Source organism: Haliotis rubra, unplaced genomic scaffold (genome assembly GCF_003918875.1).
Source record: "Haliotis rubra isolate DU_JTF1 unplaced genomic scaffold, ASM391887v1 Scf225, whole genome shotgun sequence".
NCBI classification, from domain to species: domain Eukaryota; kingdom Metazoa; phylum Mollusca; class Gastropoda; order Lepetellida; family Haliotidae; genus Haliotis; species Haliotis rubra.
Genome location: NW_025766281.1, coordinates 851173 through 864688, shown reverse-complemented (window position 1 = coordinate 864688; position 13516 = coordinate 851173). Strand labels below are relative to the sequence as shown.

Genomic DNA, 13516 nt, shown 5'->3' with positions numbered 1-13516 from the left:
TGGTAAATTGATTTGCTAATGCTTTCCCATACTGTCATAAAACAGTATCAGGTTTTGTGAATATTGAAAGTAAGTGGGGTAAGAATTTCAGTTACGGTATTTTCTTTAATAAGCGCCCCACCAGTAAGCGCAAGGTTAGCTTCGGTCTGTTGTGGTTTGGTGTTTTTTAACGCACTTAGCTAAATTCCAGCTATATGGCGGCGGTCTGTAAATAATTGAGTCTGGACCAGACAATTCAGTGATTAACAGCATGAGCATCGATTTACGCTATTGGGATACGATGTCACGATTGTGTCAAAAAGGCCAGCGAGCCTGACCACCTGATCCCGTTAGACGCCTCATATGCAAGGTAAGCAGCAACTACAGAACAATCACTGGATATGTCAGAATAAAGTTACTTCTTGAAGAATAAGTAAAATCTTAGATACTAAATATATTTCTGGCTGTAGCTTATGGAATACCGTAGTTGAAATGTTTAAGTCCGTGTCTTTAATTACCACCGGGTCTAGAAGCCTGTTCAAAGAATAAGCGTTTGTTACAGATGAAAAACGGTACATAAAGTGATATAGATCGTAGACGTTTACCGACTTGGTGAATGGACTGATAATCCAAGGATCGTAATCAGAGAGAATTGGGGTTCGAGAGTATGATCAGGGGATCCGGAATCTCTAAGGGACGCAACTCTACAATCTGTACATGTGACCACCTGCCAACATATACTATTATTGTTAATAAGACGGTTTCGGGAACATATGGACTGACAATCCAAGGATCGTAATCAGAGAGAACTAGGTTTCGAGAGTATGATCAGGCGAACCGAACACGGCTAAGGGACGCAACCCTACAATCTATAAAAGTGACCACGTGGCAATAAAGAATATCATAGTCAACAGATTAAAATATATGAGTGCAGCACTTTCCCTCGGGTGATCCTGGCACAGTCAGGATGGTTATGCTTTCAAAAGCTCACAACCCTTGCTCCAAGTCTGTTTTACAGTCCCTGAACCATATTATTTTCCCTACAGCCCAGACAGCGAATGAGACTTCTCCTGGAAACGCTGCCAAGTCGAACCCACCAAGAATGTTTCGGAGAATGTGTAGACTCCCAAACACTGCACGCGGAATCAGACCTTTACATTTCGTAAGCAAAATTGCAATGTTATTTTTTAAAATCTAGTCAATAACATTTATGAAACAGAAAAAAGGAACATAAAATGACACAAATAATTTGATTAGTTAATTTTATGTTCCGGAAAAAGGAACATCAAATGATATAAATAGTTTAATTTGTTAACTTCATGTCAGGGAAAAAGGAACATCAAATGATATAAATAGTTTAATTTGTTAACTTCATGTCAGGGAAAAAGGAACATCAAATGATATAAATAGTTTAATTTGTTGATTTATGTTCGGGAAAAAGGAACATCAAATGATATATTTAGTTTAATTAAACTATTTATATCATGTCATGTTCCTTTTTTCCGTTTTCTTTAACGTTAATGTTACTGTTGTTGCTGCTGCTGTTGCTGTTTCTGTGATTATTATTTCTTGTTCTTATAGGGGCGGTGAGTTAGCCTGGTGGTTTTAAAAAGTATTCGATCGTCACGCCTATGTCCCGAGTTCGATACCGCGCGTGGGAACAATGTGTGAAGACATTTCTAGTGTCCCCCGCCGTGATATTGCTAAATATTGCTGAAAGCGTTGTAAAACTAAACTCACTCAATCTCTCTTGATCTTAATTGTAACAAAAATATATTTAATGCCATAATTAGCAGTGCTTCAGGCACGCGGAGGCTGAGACTTCAGGAAAGGAAATAGACAACCCCTATTTCGGACGTGTTTTGAAACATATCTAACATGCACCAGACAGATTTCTCAAACAGGCAACACATAACATCCTGTGTTCCCGTGACGTCGAGTCACGTACTCGTGTAACCAACGAAATTATCAGTCTGCAGACGGGTCTTAATGAGACATTGAAATAACAGGGGCAGTGAGCTCTAACAGGTCATGTCACTGGCTATCATGTTGACGGGGTCTTGAGCAATGGCGTGCAGGTTAATATATTCAAGTGAAGTCATTCTTTTATTTAGGTAATTACATTTTAATTGTATTTTCGACTAAACAATAAGTGAGTGAATTTACTCGCTTGTCACGCCGAAGTGAGTGAGTGAGTTTACTTTTACGCCGCAGTAGTTAAGCAATATTCCAGCAATATGGGCTTCACACATTGTACCCATGTGAGGAATCGAACCCGGGTCTACGGCGTGACGTACGAACGCTTTAACCACTAGGCTGCCATACCAACCCGTCACGCATAAGACCCGAGTTCAATTTCCCACATAGGTACAATGTGTGGAGCCCAGTTCTGGTGTCCCCCGCCGTGATACTGCTGGAATATTGCTAAATGCGACGTAAAATCTTACTCACTCCGAAACGAAGTTATGATGGTGATTTTTGATTGCACTAATACCCTGTATAATCAATGAAGGAAAAAACGTGATATGGTCACTCGGTAATGATCTTACAAACAACAATTCTAGTAAATCGTTTATAAACGTTTCATGCCTTGATCGTTGAAAGGCTGAATTTCCAAAGCGTTCATTTTCGATCCAGACATCTTCCTACTCAGATCGGTGTCATCCGCTCGCTCGTTCACCTTACCTTATTGAGATTCCTGATCTCGATATTCCGTCACCTCACTAAATAGATCGTAGACCTTGATATCCCGGACACCTTACAACAAAGATCAGATGTCGGGGACCTCGATATACACGCCGGACCTTCACGGTCCGCACACCTCACTAACAAATTCCGGACCTCCAAACCCCCACCACCATATTTGTGGAATCACCCAACATGAAAATATTGATAGCAGTACACTGCACGAACGTTCCATATAATTTCATATTTGTTGTCATTTGTATCCGAATAATAACAAAAGAACACACGCACCACCAAAGTGAGTAAAGTCACGCAAGTCAGATGTCTCCACTTCTTTGCTGGCACGATCTCCGATATAGTATTGGTGATTTATCGTTCTGATCCTAACACCATGAGGCTATACAGTGACGTGTTTTCTGCACGACACGCACTGCGCTAGCAGGTAGCGGAGAAAATACACGCACTAACATGCACTCTGTAACCCACCAGACAAAGTAGGAACCGTTACATACAATGATATATATTTTTGTGAACATCAATGAACAACATAATCCCAACTTGGTAAGACCGGAAACCCGTCTTTGGGGACGATCTTTTGTGGAACGCCAATATACACTTGGGTGGTTTTCTATCATCGGTCTATCCTGAAATTTGTGAATTTATTGTCATGGTAGAATATTTGTGCCTATTAATGTAACATTGCGTGAACACGTGAAAAGGAACTAAGGAATTTTCGGGTTAAGGGATCACTTCAAGGTAAAAATAACCATTTCAGTTAGCAGATGTCAGAAGGTACTATCTACACTGGCATGACAAACACAGTCCACACAGACATCACACACACATTCTACACTGACATCACACACAGAGTCTACACTGACATCACACACCATCTACACTGACATCACACACCGTCTACACTGACATCACACACACAGTCCACACAGACATCACACACACATTCTACACTGACATAACACACACATTCTACACTGACATCACACACAGAGTCTACACTGACATCACACACAGAGTCTACACTGACATCACACACCGTCCACACTGACATCACACACACAGTCCACACTGACATCAACACACATTCTACACTGACATCACACACACAGTCTACACTGCCATCACACACAGTCTACACTGACATCACACACAGTCTACACTGACATCACACACAGTCTACACTGACATCACACACAGTCTACACTGACATCACACACAGTCTACACTGACATCACACACAGTCTACTGACATCACACACACAGTCTACACTGACATCACACACACAGTCTACACTGACATCACACACAGTGTACACTGCCATCACACACAGTCTACACTGTCATCACACACAGTCTACACTGACATCAAACACAGTCCACACTGACATCACACACACAGTCTACACTGACATCACACACACAGTCTACACTGACATCACACACAGTCTACACTGACATCACACACAGTCTACCCACACTGACATCACACACAGTCTACACTGACATCACACACACAGTCCACACTGACATCGCACACACAGTCTATACTGACATTACACACACAGTCAGTCACAGACATCACACACACATTCTACACTGCTACATCACAACACAGTCTACACTAACATCACACACAGTCCACTGCACTAGACACTGACATCACACAGTCCACACTGACATCACACAGTCCACACTGACATCACACACAGTCTACACTGACATCACACACAGTCTACACTGACATCACACACAGTCCACACTGACATTACACAGTCTACACTGACATCACACACAGTCCACACTGACATTACACCGTTTACACTGAAATCACACACAGTCTAACACTGACATCACACATAATCCACACTGACATCACACACATACTCCCACACTGACATCACACACATGCTCCCCACTGACATCACACACAGTCTACACAGTCATCACACACAGTCTACACAGTCATCACACACACTCCACACTGACATCACACAGTCCACACTGACATCACACGCACGGACTAATCTAAGTCTCTATAATTTACCTCAGCATGTGAAGGACATTAATCATTTCAAGTTGACATTAAGCTACACCGCAGTAATTACTCTGACGCAAGTTTACATTCCACAACGACAGCCATGCCATCTTTACTATGAGCCATCTTCCCTCACTATAAATCCTAATCCACGGGACGCCTAGCCTCTCACGGCGTAACGTATGGAAACAATGACGCTGGGTGATGTTCCAGATGAAGTTATCCAATACAGGAAATAACCTAGTTAAAAGAAAAATGTGATAAAATTCTTTCCGAATTTGAATTCTTTTTAATGTTTTTCATATATTTCCCCACTGTCAACATATATTTCTGTTTCTTGAGCTTCAAAAATTTACAGATTCATTAAAGGAACGAATCATTTATATGTTGTTTTAGTGCAATACAATTTATTTTAAGAAACCTACCTATCAATACCGTCATCTCATTAGTAAAATGTTACAAATAATTCTTTCCGAATTAAAAAAAATGTTTTTCATATATTTTCCACATATTTCTATTCATTGAGGTAATAAAAGTATGCTTTTGTATTTAAAATTTAACATAGTAAAGGAAGGCTCGTTCATATGTTTATACGGGTGTATGTTTGTATGTTTATATGAATCCAATAGAACGAATTTTAAGAAACTTATTTGTCAATACCGTCATTTCATTAGTTGTGTGCCCCATTTTAAAGAACACCCCATTTGGTTCAGATGGCTATACTTAGTCTGTCGTGACTGGTTGGTATGTTGCAACACACAGTCTTCCATAAACGGGAATAATTCATCTTGTTCTGACTGGTATATGTATTTTGTAATAGGGTAGGGCACTGCCATGTTTACACTAACATTTTTCTACTGTTTCATGATCACATGGACAGATCGATTTCAAAATAGCTATATTTTGCTACGGCGCTTCTCAGCTTAAAGTAGCTTAGAAATAAACACACCCTTAAGTAAGAGGGGATTTGCTTTTTCAAAAAAGAAATACATACGTGAAAACATCTTTGTCCAGATAAACAGTGTACTTAATTCCACCATGATTTAGACAATCAAGTGACTATACAGGATAAAATTGAATAATTTAAGGTTGAAAGTTGTAACTACTACCAATGTTGTCAGATTCACAAGTGAGTGAGTGAGTGATTTACAATTTAACGTCACATCGGCAATATTTCAGCCATATCACGACGACAAAAATAATTTACTAAGAATAAATGTATCTATACTTTTTTTTAAATGTTGTCAGCGAAGGACAGTGTAACAAACTAGAGTAACACAAATTAATTAAATCTAGTTTGAGTTCAGTGTGAAATGCTTGATCATTTCTCAACGACAACAATATAAAATCGGGCTATAGATTGCCAGCAACTGAAGGTAGATCACCATGCCGGGGCCCATGGGGATTGTTTAACAAACATTAACTATGAAGACAAATGCATGCTATATGTACACTACTTTCTTATCTACATGAATATTTACATACCTCGTTTTAACGCGCGGTATAAAGGGTATGATTCACAACGCTGGTAACCAGAAGGTATGTGTATCCAAACCATGTACAACATTAAGCAGAAACTATATACATGCAAGACATGTTCCTGATACAGAAAATGGTCCTAACTGTTGCTGCAGTTTACGATAATAAATCCTTTTCCTGATATAAGTTGTGTATAACCTTCACCGTGTATTTCCGAGATACTTCTCGCTGTCATAGTATGTTCCGGTTGATAGCGCAGTCGACCCTTTAAAGCTTTCATGTACAAGTGTAACCGTGTTTGTGGGAGTCTAAACGACAGCATCTGTAATAATACCTCAAGGCCACTTGTACATAAGTACCCTTTTACTGTCTTAAGTGGATCGTTATAAACATAAATGTTGCCATGGTAATATATGTACATCAGGAAATACTTTTGTCCACTGTGTATATCGCCATTTTTACAAGTGCAGTGTCTACGTTGTGCTCAAGGGGTATGTAACAATTAGTACTGCGGGATGATGATGATGATGATGATGTACTACTGTACACATATGCTACTGTACTTAAATGTACATATGAACACGAGGGATGCAATACTTTGGATGGTGATGATGATGACCATGATCATCATCTTCATCATAAGGAAAACCACATATGCTACCAAACGTAAATCTACCTGTTAACAAGACTGACTGACGTGATGAGTTTGGTTTTATGACGCTTTTAGCGATCCAGCATCATCACGATGGGGACACCAGAAATGGGCTTCACACAGATATATGTGGAGATTCGAACCCGGGTCTATATATATGACGAGCCAACGCTTTAACCATTATATATATATACCCCACCGCCCACTGTTAACAAGAGGGATGCAATACCGATGATGATGGTGATGATGATGATGATGATGTTGACGACGACGATCATCATGATGATGATAAAACCACATATACTACTGCACACGAAATATATATATATATATATATATATATATATACTGATGATGATGCAATACCCATGATGATGATGATGATGATGATGATGATGGTGGTGGTGGTGATGGTGAGATGATGCTATAAAAGCATAAGAATCTATATGTGTATAGCTCATATATATATATATCCTAACACGGGAATGTAAATGTACCAGATAACCGACGTTATATACACACATACACAATGCTTTGTTCCACGTACACAGATGACAGCACCTCGAGACCTCAGAAAGTCACCAGGCAAGAATTACATGCTATATCAATTCTATTTAAGTAACATCTATACACTACACAAGTTACCTTTCAGTCTGAACGTAGAAATCGTGTATTTGCTGTAAATCCCGTAGATGTTGTGAATATCTGTATATATCCGAGCTCACCAAGACGGAAACGTTAAGACGTCGTACGACAACAACAACCACACATCAACTACAAAGCCCTGATTCAGGTCACTGCCTGAGGTGGATTAATAACAGTAGGCTATCTCAGCAGGAGGAATGACCTGATTACGCTCGGTCACGTCGCTTGCTTCAGCGGCCTGTGATGTTGTAAGATATTGTACTGTTATGTAACTAGTTTGTACAGCACTGATTGGATAAAACCGGTTTGTTTTAACGTATCTTGACTTTTGACGCAATCGTGATTAATTTGCTGCTGAATTGGTTTGTAATATTTCAAACGAGACCTGGCAAGTCTAGGTGATTGTATTATACTACATTCTTGAGTTGAGATTAACTTGTAGTCGGTCACCGGCAGGTAAACAAGCAGATCGGTCACGTTTGTATTATCTTTGCTATTCAGGGTCCCGATCCACAAAGCGTTCGTAACGTTACGACCTGTCGTAACTCTATAGTTTAATCATAGGCTTGCGATTGTCAACGTTTTGTGGATCGGCACCCGGTTTCCGTCTTGGGAGGGCACGGGTGGCTCAATCGTAAAGGCGCTGCAGAGTAGCGTCCCTTGGTCACGCCAGGAATTTATGACTGCGGGTTCGAATCCCGGCTCGTCATAACAATGTATCTGGTTTTTCAGGACTACACCTGTGCTCGTGGGTTTCACAAACTTGGTAAACGTCTGAAACTAGCGTCACTTCTGGATTTCCTCCTATATTAAACGGACATGATGAGTGAGTGAGTGAATTTAGTTTTACGCCGCACTCAGCAATATCCCAGCTATATTGCGGCATTCTGTAAATAATCGAGTCTGGACCAGACAATCCAGTGATCAACAGCATGAGCATCGATCTGCGCAATTGGGAACCGATGACATGTGTCAACCAAGTCAGCGAAACTGACCACCCGATCCCGTTAGTCGCCTCTTACGACAAGCATAGTCGCCTTTTATGGCAAGCATGGGTTGCTGAAGACCTATTCTACCCCGGATCTTCACGGGTGCGGACATGATGATGTGATATAACTGAATATTATTAAACCGGCGTTAACCCTACTCACTCATTCACCCACTCACTCACTCACGCTCTCACGCACTTACTCGCGTTTGTTTTGCCCAGCTGTTTAAAATAATAACTCTGGTTAACAGATTTCGATAAATTTCAGAAAATGAGTGGACCAATTAAAAGCGTTCTTTATTAAGGTTTGCATCAGTCAATCGCTGATATTTTAATCTTAACGCCAATGGATATTGATGATGCAAAGTTTCTAGTGTCATCACCAAAAGTGTAGGAACGATAAGGACAACCTAACGAATTAAACGGATTTACTAGATATTATGAGATTATTTAGAGAGACTCCCCAAAATCGATGCGTTTTTAGTAACTCCGTGGTACCACATGAAGAAGTGGAGCAAATTTTCAGACCCTAAATATCCCAGGAGGCAGACGGTGTGGGCCATGTTATAATACGTATACAGAAGGCGAAGTTCACTATCAGTGAGTGAGTATAGCTTCACGCCGCTTTTTAGCAATATCACAGCGGGGACACCAGAAATGGGCTTCACACATTGTACCCATGTCGGGAATAGAACCCGGGTCTGCGGCGTGACGAGCGAACGCTTTAACCACGCACTAGGCTACTCCACCGCCCTAGTTCACTCTCAGGCTAGCTGAACGGCCTGGTGGTTAAAGCGTTCGCTCGTCACTCCGAAGACCCGGGTTCGATTGCCCTGATGGGTACAATGTGTGAAGCCAGTGTTTGCTCGTAACCCTGAAAAGCTGCAGTGTTACCTGGCTATAAAATAGCGTGTGTCCCTCTAATAGATGTTGAATGTTGATATTTTTGTTTGGTTTGGTTTTTTGTTTGTTTGTTTTTTACTTTTGTATATTTTGTTAATATGTTCCAGTTTATAGCTGTATAATATATTATGACGTGCTTTAAGATGATAATATGTAATGTAGATCTGTGGCCTTGTAGCTCTAAGTAAACTTCTCTAAGAACGCATCCAAACCTTTTGTGCTAGAGAAGTGTGATAAAGAGTTAAACACGGATTAATACACAAATACATCATTCGTTAGGGTTAAAATTGAAAGACATAAAATGTCTTTGAAGTGAGGGTTGGGCGGGAATGGGGAATGTAGATTGGTTGGTTTATGTAGATGAAAGGGATGGGCAATGCGATTTATGTCGATAGAAAGGCTAGACCGGGTACTGTTGTATGTGGTTAAAGAGTCATTACTGAGATCCACACTGTTGATGTTGTTTCCTTCCTGTAAGTCGGGGAGTATGGCGGATCTACTGTTCACCATGATAAAAAGCATGGCGTTTTTTTCAAAAGAATGTCTCACCAGCTACAAGAATTGTGACAGAGCTGACCAATAGAGTTTAATGTTTGCTACACCTGACAAAATTCAAGTTTAACACCTATAATCACTGAGGAATTGACTTCCTGTATAATTGATTTAACATGTGGTCTGCAAAGCTTTCCTTCTTCAATATCGTTGATTTTCCTGGTTGGAATTGGTGGAATTAGACCAATACATGGTTCGATGATCAGGCTTATTGGCTTGCTGTCCCTGCAATCTCTCTCAATAGCCATTGCCTCAATACTTGGTCCTAGCCTGTACCCAACGCCTTACTCAATAGCTGACCCTAAAACCCCACACAATAACCATTGCCTCAATAGTTTGCCTCAATAGCCATTGGTCCTAGTCCTGCCCTGTACCCAAAGCCTTACTCAATAGCTGACCCTAAAACCCCACACAATAACCATTGCCTCAATACTTGGTCCTAGCCCTGTACCCAACGCCTTACTCCATAGCCTTTACTCAATAGCTGACCCTAAAACCCCACGCAATAACCATTGCCTCAATACTTGGTCCTAGCCCTGAACCCAACGCCTTACTCAATAGCTGACCCTAAAACCCCACACAATAACCATTGCCTCAATACTTGGTCCTAGCCCTGTACCCAACGCCTTACTCAATAGCTGACCCTAAAACCCCACACAATAACCATTGCCTCAATACTTGGTCCTAGCCCTGTACCCAAAGCCTTACTCAATAGATGACCCTAAAACCTTACTCAACCCACAATAACCATTGCCTCAATACTTGGTCCTAGCCCTCTGAAATGAACATATTTTACCCCACAAAAAGGTTCATAGTCCTAAAAAATACCCAAAATATAATGAAAAAAGCCCTGAGACATTTTTTCATTTTCAGAAGCTGAGGAAATATAGACTTGCCACATTTTCTAGACTTGTGTGGGCTTTCTTGGATATATTTGCTTCAGGGTCTGTACGACAGACTATAGTTGGCCCTGAAACCTCTCTCAACAGACATTGCCACATAGCTGACCCCCCTCTCCCCCCAGTTGCCTCAATAGTTGTCCAAAACCCTGTACCAAAAACATTACTCTCAGATTCTGTTTTACAAAAAACATAAATATAGTCTTGCTCAGCCGTCAATAGACAGCCATTGCGTAAATAGCTGTCCCCGAAGCCATTCGCTATCGCCGTCCTTTAAGACGTTCTCAATAAGCATTGTCTCAATAGGGTATCATCGCACGTCAGATACTCACCAAAGTCAGTAGCCTCACTAACTCTAAAGTCATGTTCAATAGCTATGCTCACTAACCAACTGATGTATTCTTTTCAAAATTTGTAAAACTCAAACGATTGAACTTAAATTGATCAATCAATCATTTGTCATCACATATCTTAAATATATACGATATAATGTATTTAAAAACTTCAAGACTCAATGCCAATTTTCTGCGTTGTAAACATGAACCAAGGTTAGATCAAAGAAATCTTTAACTGCTTGAAGCTAACGGATACAATCGGTGGCATAAAGACCACAATCAAACATCAAAAATATATATTTAAAAATATCAACATCCGTTCTTTGAATTCCATGATATAGAATAATGATACCCTATTTAATGAACAGATTGCACGTTGGTATAAGCCCGCACATTCCACAGGAAATAGGGTGAAAGTTCAGAGGAACTTATTAGCAGCTCGGGTCAACGTTACAGCCAATTTCACGATGAGACCGTACTTTTTGAACTCTTTTAATGGCCGATGCTGGTACCACTGGGGGCTAGCCTTCAGGCGTGACCGGTGAAAGCAGAATTGCCACGGGTTATTAAAGAACCTTGCGTTATCAGTTTCGAGGCCGATTAAACAAAGCGCCAGTTCCTACACAATTACAGACAGAGGGCCGCTGTAATAATTTCCTAAAGGCAAAATTGACTGTGATCCTTCTTGTGAAAATATTCATTTTAGAAGAAGGAAAACGAACTTCCTCGAATTCTCTTTGAAGATTCAAGTGTAGACGTGTTTAATTGGCTTGACGTTTGACCCAATATCATTGATAAGCGGGGTCAGCACACTGTCTGATGAGACATCCGTTAATGTGAGCGAGTGAGTATGGTTTTACGGCGCTCTTAGCAACATTCTAGCAATATCACGGCGGGGAACACCAGAAATGGGCTTCACACATTGTACCCATGTGGGAAACCGAACTTAGGCCTTCAGTGTGTTTCATCCTCCAGGATACCCTACCGCCCCATTATTACTGAAAATATTGGAAGTACACAATAGTTGTATTTCAATTCCATTTAATTTCAATTCGAAACACGTCGTTTCTTCAGTAAATATTGACAGACAGAGTTTATTTCCAGTAAAAGGCCGTAGGCCCAAAATACATTCAAAAGGAAATTCCAGTGTAGTCAGGGGCACAATGATCATTCAAGTGTGTTTGTAATAATCCTTTTAACATAAAATAGATACAAGGCAACAGATTTTACAGTGTCTACATTAGTATTCTTGAAAAGATTTGCTAAAGAATATACAGTATAAGGCTTTTTAACACATTTTGTAATAAACCTCTCTCTTAGTTGTGAATAGGATTCACAAATGAACAGTACATGAAATTCATCTTCAATATAGGTAAGACCTTTAGAATTACATGATGTACAAAATCTTTGATTATAATCAGTGTTGTTATAACGCCCAGTTTCTACAGCTATTTTAAAATTACTACATCTAAATTGTGCTAAAACAGCTCTTAAATGTGCAGAAAGGTTAAACGATAAATAACGTTCAACATTTAATGCAGATATTAAATACTGATAATAGTTGCATATATGTGCCCATTTCGACAAAAATATACAATTCGAGACAGGGGCAAAAACACCCCCCAAAAGTTCGATTGCAAAACATTTTGTTCGTTATAACCGCGTTCGTTATGAATGGAGTTTTCTGTAAACTACTCAAGTTTTGATAGGGATAGTTGGTGATGTCATTATATTCAAATATACATATACAGGGGTTATGCTATGAGACTCAGTGTTGTGTAGCATTACTTTGTATCATCACGGTATGGGAGGAAATCCCGAAGTATACATTTCTCAGGCGTTTACCGCTGTTGTGAAACTCAGGAGCACAGTATGGTGCCAACAAATCTATAACTATAATCATGGCAAACCGGGATTCGAACACATGATCACAGGTACCTGGCGACCCCAAGGGACGCAACTCTGCACAGTGAAACGCGACGCCTTGTGACTGTGCCACCCGCGCTGAATTCCCTCTTCCACATGCCGAGAACCCGGGTTCGATTCCCCACATGGGTAGGATGTGTGAAACCCATTTCTGGTGTCCCCCGTCGTGATATTGCTGGAATGTTGCTAAAAGCGGCGTAAAACTAAACTCACTCACTCACTATCATGAGCACGTCTTTATGGCTTACTATCAAAAAGTGATGATACTAGGTGTTCGCGAAAAGGTGAGCTTATCCTGACCCACACCGGGCACAAACGCATGCGGGGGCGGTGGGGTAGCCTAGTGGTTAAAGCGTTCGTTCGGCACGCCGAAGACCCGGGTTCGATTCCCCACATGGGTACAATGTGTGAAGGCCATTT

General features: G+C 40.5%; 1 protein-coding gene across 3 annotated transcripts in view; it reads right to left on the bottom strand.

Moving 5' to 3' along the window:
- The window catches only part of LOC124277659 (breakpoint cluster region protein-like), an 82860-nt gene extending 75156 nt beyond the window's left edge, over nucleotides 1-7704 (bottom strand). For all 3 annotated transcript variants that reach the window (XR_006898884.1, XR_006898885.1, XM_046713390.1), the window contains exon 1: nucleotides 7494-7704. The gene's annotated coding sequence lies outside the window, so the exon portion shown is untranslated. The remainder of the gene's footprint in view (nucleotides 1-7493) is intronic.
- Nucleotides 7705-13516: the final 5812 nt, after the last annotated feature.